This window comes from Pinus tabuliformis, chromosome 4_1, assembly GCF_031772625.1.
Source record: "Pinus tabuliformis cultivar Carrire ecotype Pingquan chromosome 4_1, CPIR1, whole genome shotgun sequence".
Taxonomy (NCBI): Eukaryota; Viridiplantae; Streptophyta; class Pinopsida; order Pinales; family Pinaceae; genus Pinus; species Pinus tabuliformis.
The window spans coordinates 324505932-324517932 of record NC_142303.1 but is presented as its reverse complement, the minus strand read 5'-3'; the positions used below and the strand labels follow the sequence as shown (position 1 = coordinate 324517932).

General features: G+C 39.6%; 2 pseudogenes; both read right to left on the bottom strand.

The window, feature by feature from the left end:
* Positions 1 to 1328: 1328 nt before the first annotated feature.
* LOC149175607 (3-phosphoinositide-dependent protein kinase 2 pseudogene) lies at positions 1329 to 1943 on the bottom strand (annotated as a pseudogene).
* Positions 1944 to 7711: 5768 nt separating this feature from the next.
* LOC149175606 (3-phosphoinositide-dependent protein kinase 2 pseudogene) lies at positions 7712 to 8326 on the bottom strand (annotated as a pseudogene).
* Positions 8327 to 12001: the final 3675 nt, after the last annotated feature.

Sequence of the window (12001 nt, the reverse complement as noted above, 5' to 3'; positions counted from 1 at the left end):
ATCACATTTGAACAAAGAGATGCATTGAGAATCTTGGGAAGAAAAAACTCTGTTTGCCATTACTGTAACAGTCTTTTCATAAGCTCTAAAAAACTCTGTTTTTGTATATACAATCCAACCCTTTTTACATTCTAATCTGATCCCTATAAAGGCAAGCCAACTAAAACACCTCGAGCTTCCTCCTCCAGCATGAGGGGAGCCTCGAAGGTGGCTATTAACTACTCCTACATGCTTTTAACTACTGCATTAATTACAAACATGCTGAACTAAAATTACACACAATCCTAATCCAACTAAAATACTAATTTCATTCTCCTCGCAGACTTGATGCTTTCTTGGATGCTGGACAGCTGTATGATTTTCATTATGGCTAAGATATGTTAAGGGAGCATTCACCGAGCAAGCTGGTCTCGGATGCTAGCTGTAAGACAACTTATTAATTGATAAAATTAATCACCCTATATCCACGGTCCCCTGTCTTCCATTCCTCTTCATCATTTAAAGACCACACTCCCAGTTCTTTGAACCTTCAATTAACAACGCATAACCACCATATGCTATATGATCTGGATACTTCAAGGACCAACAGGTGTATCAACCGAAGATTCTGGTAACCCCACCAATACGCTAGTAGCTCGGTCATAAATTGCCTTTGAGAAAACTTTATGAAAATAAACAAAATATTTTATTTTTTCCTCAAGAGCTACACCTGTCACTGTTTGAGTTGTTATAAAACCCATGTATGATCTCCCTGCCTGAGTTTGAGACCTTCTTTTACCATTAACTGACCTCATCATCAAAATTCATTGTTTTTCCACAAAACAGCATTCTACAGCAGTTTCGTAGCGCGCTACGAAACTGCTGTAGATGTCAAAACAGAACCTATGTATCTTTGAAGCGTTTTCTGCTTAGATTCATGATCTCTTCAGACATTTGTACAGCTATTAGGAACCTAAATAGTTTTAAGAAGATGAAGCTTGCTTCTGTCATTACATATCACAGCCGACTTGATTAGCATCAAACCAATAAAAAGCTTCATAAATTCCAACTGGAACATAAAGTCACTGTAGTATTCCTTGCTGCCTTCAAATCTTCAAATGAGGTGGTCTTCTTTTTCAAAGTACAGATCTTAAAGTTGGAAGAATTCAACACTTGGACATTAAGCTCTTTAGGATTATCAAACCAAACTATCTCACCCTGCTGTACCAATTTGACTGGGTCTACCTATATCAACTTCGGCTTGTCTGTCAGAATCAGCTGCATCTTTTTGCTGTAAAGTTTCCGAATTTTCTTAACTAATGAAACCATCACAATGAACTCCCCTGGATCTAGAAATTTCTCCCATTTAGAGTCACAGTTAATGGTGGGGCTAACTTTGGAGCCAGCATACTCCTAACATTATCCCAGTCAACTCCCTTGAAGAAAGGATGACTCTAGAGAGAAGCATACCCTTCAGGGTCAGAAGCCAATCTTTTAGATGAGTCCATATCCAGCAAACAATCAATAAGGTGCCAAGCTTCAGAAGAAAAATATTCAGGAAATTTGAAATCTCTATCCATGATCCTTTGGAATGTGAGCCACTCACTGCCATCTTTAAAAGGTAATATGTCAGACAGCATCTGATACAACGCGCAACCCAGTGCCCATAGATCGTTTCCAATTGTTGGAGGTGCATGCTTAAGGACCTCTGGCGGAACGCAGGCAGCTGTACCAACAAATGTGCAGGTCTTCTCGTTTGAAGTAGTCGGAATAATTGAAATTGAGGTGTTTTCCATTGGTTTGAAGAAGTATATTCTCTTTACATCTCGGTGTATCAGTCCTACTTTGTGAAGGTATTCAAGGACATCCACAATCTCTGCAATATAGAAACGTGCTTCATCCTCTGAAAAACGAGATTTCTTAACAGCACGATTTGAATCCCATCCCAGGATAGAAAGCAACATTCCATGACAGTACTTCCCAACTTATTCCCAAGCATACCAGTGAATATGGCAGCTCAATGCAGAAGTAGGGGAATGATACAACGGCAATGGATTTCCCCGAGACCTGTCATTCCAATTAAATGTGGCTTCACGGCTTCAACAATTTAACCATGCAAACTCTAGCCTTCTGTTCCCTTGGGAGCGTTTGGGTTCCTGCTTACTGACCAACGATCCAAATCTTTATTGTAAATATCAGAAACATTTCCACTGCAAACCCACCATGTGGTAGCCAATCTACAAGATCAAAATTCACAACTTCTGCACGATTCAATCCACAATTGAAACCCCCAAAAACGAGCTTTATTTTACCATATCTGAAAGAACTCTAATCATATGTGTTTCACAAGATCGAAGGATCTTAACAAAAATCCTCTGATCTGATTATCTTCCACAGAATGAAATGTATAGCGTGCACCTGAGCAACACTACGACAACAGCGATTTTATGATACTCTTTTATCTATCAAATATTCATCAATATTAACAGTTTGCCCGAAAGACGGATTCTAGAAAATCCAGAACTAATCCTTGCAAATTATAAAAGCGCCATTCTATCTCTCTTCCAAATCCAACAGCTGGAGCATGTAACCAACACGATTACCCCTTTTAACGACGCCAGCTCTTATGCCACTAATAATGGCGGCCTTGTAGCATATAAAAAAAAACAACTCGACTACCCCTTTTCCGGCAAAGAAAAACAAATATCAACCAGGTGTCTCTGTCTTTCATCGGTGGCAGAGCAAATGAACGAACAGCTAATATCTTCGTTTGCCACATATCTATCCCGGTGTCATTAATCATGGCAACCCTATGGCAATCAAAACCTTTATAAAAACCACTTTACATTTGGCATTTTATCACTGCATTGCATAAGAGAAAATTCGAATACTGATATTGTCATACAGTTAATGCGCATTCTCCAAAGACGCCATAACAGGAAGATCGGCACTTAAAGTACCATTGCGCATGCCAATTTTATATACATTAGCATCAAGAGAAGGGCGCACAGGAATCTGACTTATTCCAGAAACATATGCCGGAAAGGGTGGATCATGTGCAGATGGGGAATCAACACCGGCACGGGCAAGAAACACAGAAGATTGTGTTCTTTGACAACTTCCTCCAACTTCATTTCCCGGATCCCTGCTAACAGGCCGTGAAACTATAAAACACTCCCTTTCTTCGAAGAGTCTAAGCCTCTCAGCATACTTTCAAAGACACTAACTTGCTGTTTGCCGGTTTGAAGAACACTTTCATGGCTTCTTTCAGGAGCTTGTCTAAAAGGCTTTCTCAATGCCGGATTCCTCAAGGGCTGTGTACCTCTGTCACGATTTGATGGAGAAACAAATCTCTTATAAATATCTCCTACCTCCTTATTTATAAGCCTCCGTATTACAACATCAAAACTTGAAAATATGCGTTGTGAGCGCTCTGGCCAGGTTTTTTACAAACATGCGATAACATGTTCTTGCCATAGGAAGAACCTCACTCGTAGCATCTCCACGGCGCCACGCAACACTTTATAAAGTCTTCATAATCGGTCAGCTGACGTTGTATTTCAGGAGCACCAGCTCAATATTCTAACACGAGCAATGCATAATCACAACACTTGGCACAGAGAATTGCATTACGATCATTCTTGGCACAATCCATGATGCTAGGAAGAATGCGAGCAACTTAACAATTACATAACATCGTCTTTATACAATTATCTGCTAATCCAACAATCACAAGGACTGTTATGACTACAAGTTTAAAGAGAACTGGTATAAACAATTCAGCATAGGCCTCAAAATCGCCTAATAGCTCTTTCGACAACAAGCTCAATAAATGGCATGCCTGTTTCACCATACTAGATCGACGATCAGATAACTGAACAGTCAAAGGTCCCACAAGCTGCTTCAACAGTGCTGGAAAGCATCCATAATCAGGAGTACCTCCAAAAACAAGACCTTCAACTTTTTGCATAGCAGCGATCCTTACTGACTAGTCCTGCTCTGGTGTAAGCATCCCAGCAATCTTATCCATTTCTCTGACTACAGCTTTTGTCCATTTGCCCGCACGCCAAATTTTCCTTCATTATCATTACCCATAAGGCGCAAAAAGGCCATATACACAGGGGCTATTCTAAGCTGGAATGCTACAAAGAAAAGACATAATTGTTGACCAAAACAGCTGAAAACCATCAGCATTCATGTTGCTTTTTTCCACCTTATAAGGATTAGGTTTTACATATTGATGATTGAAGGTGTAGCCATTGTGCATAATACACGAACAACCTAGTAAACCTTGATATCTTCAATCTCATCTGAAAAATCTGACATCAAACCTTTTAAGCAGATCAACCTCATCTGCAGCAGTTGTAATCAGTGTACAATAGGCATGCTATGATTCGGGCCTCTACTGAAAACTCGAACAAATCCCCAGTTTCGTAGCACGCTACGAAACCACTCAAACAGGTAGCGCTGCGAAACTGCTAAAAAGAATCCTGGCGCTGCGAAACTGCTAAAAATAATTCTGGCGCTGCGAAAACACCCACTCTTTAAGCCAGGCTAAAAATTTTTTACTACACTATTTTCAGTGATAACAGTGGCTCCACTTGGGATAGTGTGCCCTTGTGGTGCGCTAAGAACATGCAGCTCCAGTGCCTCGTCCATTTGTAACAAACAGAAATTTGCTTGACCAACATGACTGTAGGAGAAAGAAACTAATGCTACTGAAAAATAAATGCTCAGCCAACCTTGAGCTTATTTGCAACTTACCTACCTACCTACCCTAACCATTTAAACTTTCCTCAGCTCAATCAATATGAAACTTCCAATGTAGCCAGTCATTTGCTTTATCTGACATTTGACTTCTTTGCCTGTCCCGAAGTTCAGCGCCAATGTGATAGAGAGATGACAGCTGCCACTGAAAATGTCTTTGACTGCATCGGATTTCAGAGCCAATGTGATAATGTAATGACCGCTGCCACTGACATAGTCTCTGATCTTCATAAGAAAACGGAAACACTGGAGAGTAAAACTCTTCCATGTAATCAGCTATAGGGTCCCAGAACACATGATCAGCTTGTCCTTCTTTGAAACTTTCCAGCTGTGCAAACTGATCTTCAATCACAGTGTTCAGTTCCTTAATCATGAAAGAGAATGGAAGCAGCATAGTCTCCTTGCGCTCTGTCACAGGAAACTTTTGAGAATAATAATCATGATCATGAAAATTGTATGCCTGAATCTGTCCTTCTAAACCTTCAATTTTTTCCTCAATATCTTTGGCAATTTCATCAAAAAATTTCATTTTATCCTCTGACTTACAGTCAAAAGATTTCAGATATGAAGACAGGGACAAAGAAAAAGATTCATTTGTTTCTTCTTTATTATGATCATCATTCCACTGTTTAAAACCTTCAACTGAAGGAGATTTTACTTCCACCTCTGGCCTATCTATCCATTCCTCCAAGAACAAAAGCCAAAAGTCTGGCAATGACTTAATGGACTTGGCAGGCAAGCATTCAACCCACTGTTTGCATTTCCCTTGGAAAGAATCATAAAATAACCTTATGCAAACATCCTCATGTTTAATTCTAAGAAGCTGTGCAAAATGACAAAAATCTGAGATATGCTCCAACGTTAAACTCAAGTCTTCACCGTTAAATTTTGGACCATTCTTTAGAAAATAAACATCCTTGGGAAAATGGTTTGGGAAACCATGAAGTCCTGAGAAATCTATGCATGCATACCTTGAACAAAGAAGGGCAGCTTCTGGGTCTTTCATAACTCCAGTGGAATCACCATGAATATATAACTTTGAATTCTTCAACAATGGAGTCGCCAAGGTAGTTTTGCAGCCTTGAAAATCATTTGAACTCCTGCTACCTTCAGAAATTCAATCTTAAGCTCCCGGCAGACGCACCAAAATGTTATCACAAAACCAGTACTAGGGACTGCAACCAAGCAAGGTCTCATGTAACTGTTTCAGACCATACTTTAGATTAGGAATTAGCCTTCCTAATCAGAGAGGGCTCTCTCATGACTCTTGACAAAATCCTTCAAACACTAGAGGGCTAACTCTTCACACATTTATAAAAATATAGCTGGCTGGACATACATCAAATTAGTCTTCATTGGGCTATGGAGTCTCTCACAGTTAATAAACCAAATCACAGTCATCTCATAGAAGCCAAGGCTCTTTGCATCATCAAAGGTTCAAACATAATTTACCTAAATCAAAGCCTGCTGAACATACAGGAAGTCAGAGCATATAATATGAATTCTGAGTGATGTTCAAACATGCTTCACCAAAACCCACAGCCTGTCAAGCACACAGGAAGTCAGAGCATATAATATGAATTCTGAGGGATTGTACCATAACAAGGTTGTAAAAAGAACATTAAGAAACTAAAACCACCATCACATTTGAACAAAGAGATGCATTGAGAATCTTGGGAAGAAAAAACTCTGTTTGCCATTACTGTAACAGTCTTTTCATAAGCTCTAAAAAACTCTGTTTTTGTATATACAATCCAACCCTTTTTACATTCTAATCTGATCCCTATAAAGGCAAGCCAACTAAAACACCTCGAGCTTCCTCCTCCAGCATGAGGGGAGCCTCGAAGGTGGCTATTAACTACTCCTACATGCTTTTAACTACTGCATTAATTACAAACATGCTGAACTAAAATTACACACAATCCTAATCCAACTAAAATACTAATTTCATTCTCCTCGCAGACTTGATGCTTTCTTGGATGCTGGACAGCTGTATGATTTTCATTATGGCTAAGATATGTTAAGGGAGCATTCACCGAGCAAGCTGGTCTCGGATGCTAGCTGTAAGACAACTTATTAATTGATAAAATTAATCACCCTATATCCACGGTCCCCTGTCTTCCATTCCTCTTCATCATTTAAAGACCACACTCCCAGTTCTTTGAACCTTCAATTAACAACGCATAACCACCATATGCTATATGATCTGGATACTTCAAGGACCAACAGGTGTATCAACCGAAGATTCTGGTAACCCCACCAATACGCTAGTAGCTCGGTCATAAATTGCCTTTGAGAAAACTTTATGAAAATAAACAAAATATTTTATTTTTTCCTCAAGAGCTACACCTGTCACTGTTTGAGTTGTTATAAAACCCATGTATGATCTCCCTGCCTGAGTTTGAGACCTTCTTTTACCATTAACTGACCTCATCATCAAAATTCATTGTTTTTCCACAAAACAGCATTCTACAGCAGTTTCGTAGCGCGCTACGAAACTGCTGTAGATGTCAAAACAGAACCTATGTATCTTTGAAGCGTTTTCTGCTTAGATTCATGATCTCTTCAGACATTTGTACAGCTATTAGGAACCTAAATAGTTTTAAGAAGATGAAGCTTGCTTCTGTCATTACATATCACAGCCAACTTGATTAGCATCAAACCAATAAAAAGCTTCATAAATTCCAACTGGAACATAAAGTCACTGTAGTATTCCTTGCTGCCTTCAAATCTTCAAATGAGGTGGTCTTTTTCAAAGTACAGATCTTAAAGTTGGAAGAATTCAACACTTGGACATTAAGCTCCTTAGGATTATCAAACCAAACTATCTCACCCTGCTGTACCAATTTGACTGGGTCTACCTATATCAACTTCGGCTTGTCTGTCAGAATCAGCTGCATCTTTTTGCTGTAAAGTTTCCGAATTTTCTTAACTAATGAAACCATCACAATGAACTCCCCTGGATCTAGAAATTTCTCCCATTTAGAGTCACAGTTAATGGTGGGGCTAACTTTGGAGCCAGCATACTCCTAACATTATCCCAGTCAACTCCCTTGAAGAAAGGATGACTCTAGAGAGAAGCATACCCTTCAGGGTCAGAAGCCAATCTTTTAGATGAGTCCATATCCAGCAAACAATCAATAAGGTGCCAAGCTTCAGAAGAAAAATATTCAGGAAATTTGAAATCTCTATCCATGATCCTTTGGAATGTGAGCCACTCACTGCCATCTTTAAAAGGTAATATGTCAGACAGCATCTGATACAACGCGCAACCCAGTGCCCATAGATCGTTTCCAATTGTTGGAGGTGCATGCTTAAGGACCTCTGGCGGAACGCAGGCAGCTGTACCAACAAATGTGCAGGTCTTCTCGTTTGAAGTAGTCAGAATAATTGAAATTGAGGTGTTTTCCATTGGTTTGAAGAAGTATATTCTCTTTACATCTCGGTGTATCAGTCCTACTTTGTGAAGGTATTCAAGGACATCCACAATCTCTGCAATATAGAAACGTGCTTCATCCTCTGAAAAACGAGATTTCTTAACAGCACGATTTGAATTCCATCCCAGGATAGAAAGCAACATTCCATGACAGTACTTCCCAACTTATTCCCAAGCATACCAGTGAATATGGCAGCTCAATGCAGAAGTAGGGGAATGATACAACGGCAATGGATTTCCCCGAGACCTGTCATTCCAATTAAATGTGGCTTCACGGCTTCAACAATTTAACCATGCAAACTCTAGCCTTCTGTTCCCTTGGGAGCGTTTGGGTTCCTGCTTACTGACCAACGATCCAAATCTTTATTGTAAATATCAGAAACATTTCCACTGCAAACCCACCATGTGGTAGCCAATCTACAAGATCAAAATTCACAACTTCTGCACGATTCAATCCACAATTGAAACCCCCAAAAATGAGCTTTATTTTACCATATCTGAAAGAACTCTAATCATATGTGTTTCACAAGATCGAAGGATCTTAACAAAAATCCTCTGATCTGATTATCTTCCACAGAATGAAATGTATAGCGCGCACCTGAGCAACACTACGACAGCAGCGATTTTATGATACTCTTTTATCTATCAAATATTCATCAATATTAACAGTTTGCCCGAAAGACGGATTCTAGAAAACCCAGAACTAATCCTTGCAAATTATAAAAGCGCCATTCTATCTCTCTTCCAAATCCAACAGCTGGAGCATGTAACCAACACGATTACCCCTTTTAACGACGCCAGCTCTTATGCCACTAATAATGGCGGCCTTGTAGCATATAAAAAAAAACAACTCGACTACCCCTTTTCCGGCAAAGAAAAACAAATATCAACCAGGTGTCTCTGTCTTTCATCGGTGGCAGAGCAAATGAACGAACAGCTAATATCTTCGTTTGCCACATATCTATCCCGGTGTCATTAATCATGGCAACCCTATGGCAATCAAAACCTTTATAAAAACCACTTTACATTTGGCATTTTATCACTGCATTGCATAAGAGAAAATTCGAATACTGATATTGTCATACAGTTAATGCGCATTCTCCAAAGACGCCATAACAGGAAGATCGGCACTTAAAGTACCACTGCGCATGCCAATTTTATATACATTAGCATCAAGAGAAGGGCGCACAGGAATCTGACTTATTCCAGAAACATATGCCGGAAAGGGTGGATCATGTGCAGATGGGGAATCAACACCGGCACGGGCAAGAAACACAGAAGATTGTGTTCTTTGACAACTTCCTCCAACTTCATTTCCCGGATCCCTGCTAACAGGCCGTGAAACTATAAAACACTCCCTTTCTTCGAAGAGTCTAAGCCTCTCAGCATACTTTCAAAGACACTAACTTGCTGTTTGCCGGTTTGAAGAACACTTTCATGGCTTCTTTCAGGAGCTTGTCTAAAAGGCTTTCTCAATGCCGGATTCCTCAAGGGCTGTGTACCTCTGTCACGATTTGATGGAGAAACAAATCTCTTATAAATATCTCCTACCTCCTTATTTATAAGCCTCCGTATTACAACATCAAAACTTGAAAATATGCGTTGTGAGCGCTCTGGCCAGGTTTTTTACAAACATGCGATAACATGTTCTTGCCATAGGAAGAACCTCACTCGTAGCATCTCCACGGCGCCACGCAACACTTTATAAAGTCTTCATAATCGGTCAGCTGAACGTTGTATTTCAGGAGCACCAGCTCAATATTCTAACACGAGCAATGCATAATCACAACACTTGGCACAGAGAATTGCATTACGATCATTCTTGGCACAATCCATGATGCTAGGAAGAATGCGAGCAACTTAACAATTACATAACATCGTCTTTATACAATTATCTGCTAATCCAACAATCACAAGGACTGTTATGACTACAAGTTTAAAGAGAACTGGTATAAACAATTCAGCATAGGCCTCAAAATCGCCTAATAGCTCTTTCGACAACAAGCTCAATAAATGGCATGCCTGTTTCACCATACTAGATCGACGATCAGATAACTGAACAGTCAAAGGTCCCACAAGCTGCTTCAACAGTGCTGGAAAGCATCCATAATCAGGAGTACCTCCAAAAACAAGACCTTCAACTTTTTGCATAGCAGCGATCCTTACTGACTAGTCCTGCTCTGGTGTAAGCATCCCAGCAATCTTATCCATTTCTCTGACTACAGCTTTTGTCCATTTGCCCGCACGCCAAATTTTCCTTCATTATCATTACCCATAAGGCGCAAAAAGGCCATATACACAGGGGCTATTCTAAGCTGGAATGCTACAAAGAAAAGACATAATTGTTGACCAAAACAGCTGAAAACCATCAGCATTCATGTTGCTTTTTTCCACCTTATAAGGATTAGGTTTTACATATTGATGATTGAAGGTGTAGCCATTGTGCATAATACACGAACAACCTAGTAAACCTTGATATCTTCAATCTCATCTGAAAAATCTGACATCAAACCTTTTAAGCAGATCAACCTCATCTGCAGCAGTTGTAATCAGTGTACAATAGGCATGCTATGATTCGGGCCTCTACTGAAAACTCGAACAAATCCCCAGTTTCGTAGCACGCTACGAAACCACTCAAACAGGTAGCGCTGCGAAACTGCTAAAAAGAATCCTGGCGCTGCGAAACTGCTAAAAATAATTCTGGCGCTGCGAAAACACCCACTCTTTAAGCCAGGCTAAAAATTTTTTACTACACTATTTTCAGTGATAACATAAAGGATGGCTCTACCATCATGTCATGATTTTAAAAATTGGCGAGTGAACATGGTTGACTAACCATAACACGATGGGATTGACCCTATGGCAAGTGTATCGACAAATGGAGGCTAGTATGCAAAATGCAATGGAAAAAAATGGTTTCCCTAACCTATATGCCAGTGAGTAAACGATACCTGCCATGACGAGTCAGCAATCATGGAATCACTGTGAAATTTCTGAAGAAGTGTCCAAAATGTCCTGAGAAAAAAACCTATTCCCGAAAATCCAAGCTCACAAGTTAAAAGATTCATGAGATGAAAAAAAGTCAAGTTTTGAAAAAATTTGACATTTTCAAAGCTTATAAAATGACTTTTTGACTCACCATTTGTACCATTTGTGTTGAGAGAAAAAGCTATGGAGAAAAAAGAGAAAACTTGCCCCCCAAAGAATTGGACCGTTCAAATTGGATCAAAATCATCAGGTAACCCCCAATTATAGCTTGCATTAATTTATGATTGTTTTTAGAAATTTTAATTGAGATTTGACCATAGGAATTTATGTTAAAAATTTCAACCAGCGTATATGTGGGTTGGATATTATAAACCCGTGTACATGCAGGCCCTACATGCGACTGTGTATGAAAGGGACCCGCATATACATGGTTTGAAATTTAAACACAAAAATCTAATGGTTGAAACTTAATTTTCTTTCAGGATGACAATCACATGGAGAGAGAGGGAGCATACTACCATTGATAATGAAGTTATGAATGATCAGCAGGCCTTAGATGCATTGAGGGGATGCGGCTTATTGAAATTTTTCAAAATGCCAAATATGAAGGCCAACACTTGCTTGCTTGAAATGTTAATCCACTATTGGAGTATCGAAGATGATGCTTTTATGATTGATCAAATGCCTTTGAGGATAGAGGTAGAAGATATTTACTTTATCACTAGTCTCTCCCGGAGAGGAGAAGTTGTACATTCAACTGGCCGGACATGAGGTAGTCTTTCAGTGGAAGACTATGTACATATAGATTGTCTAGGGCATCCGGAGAAAATT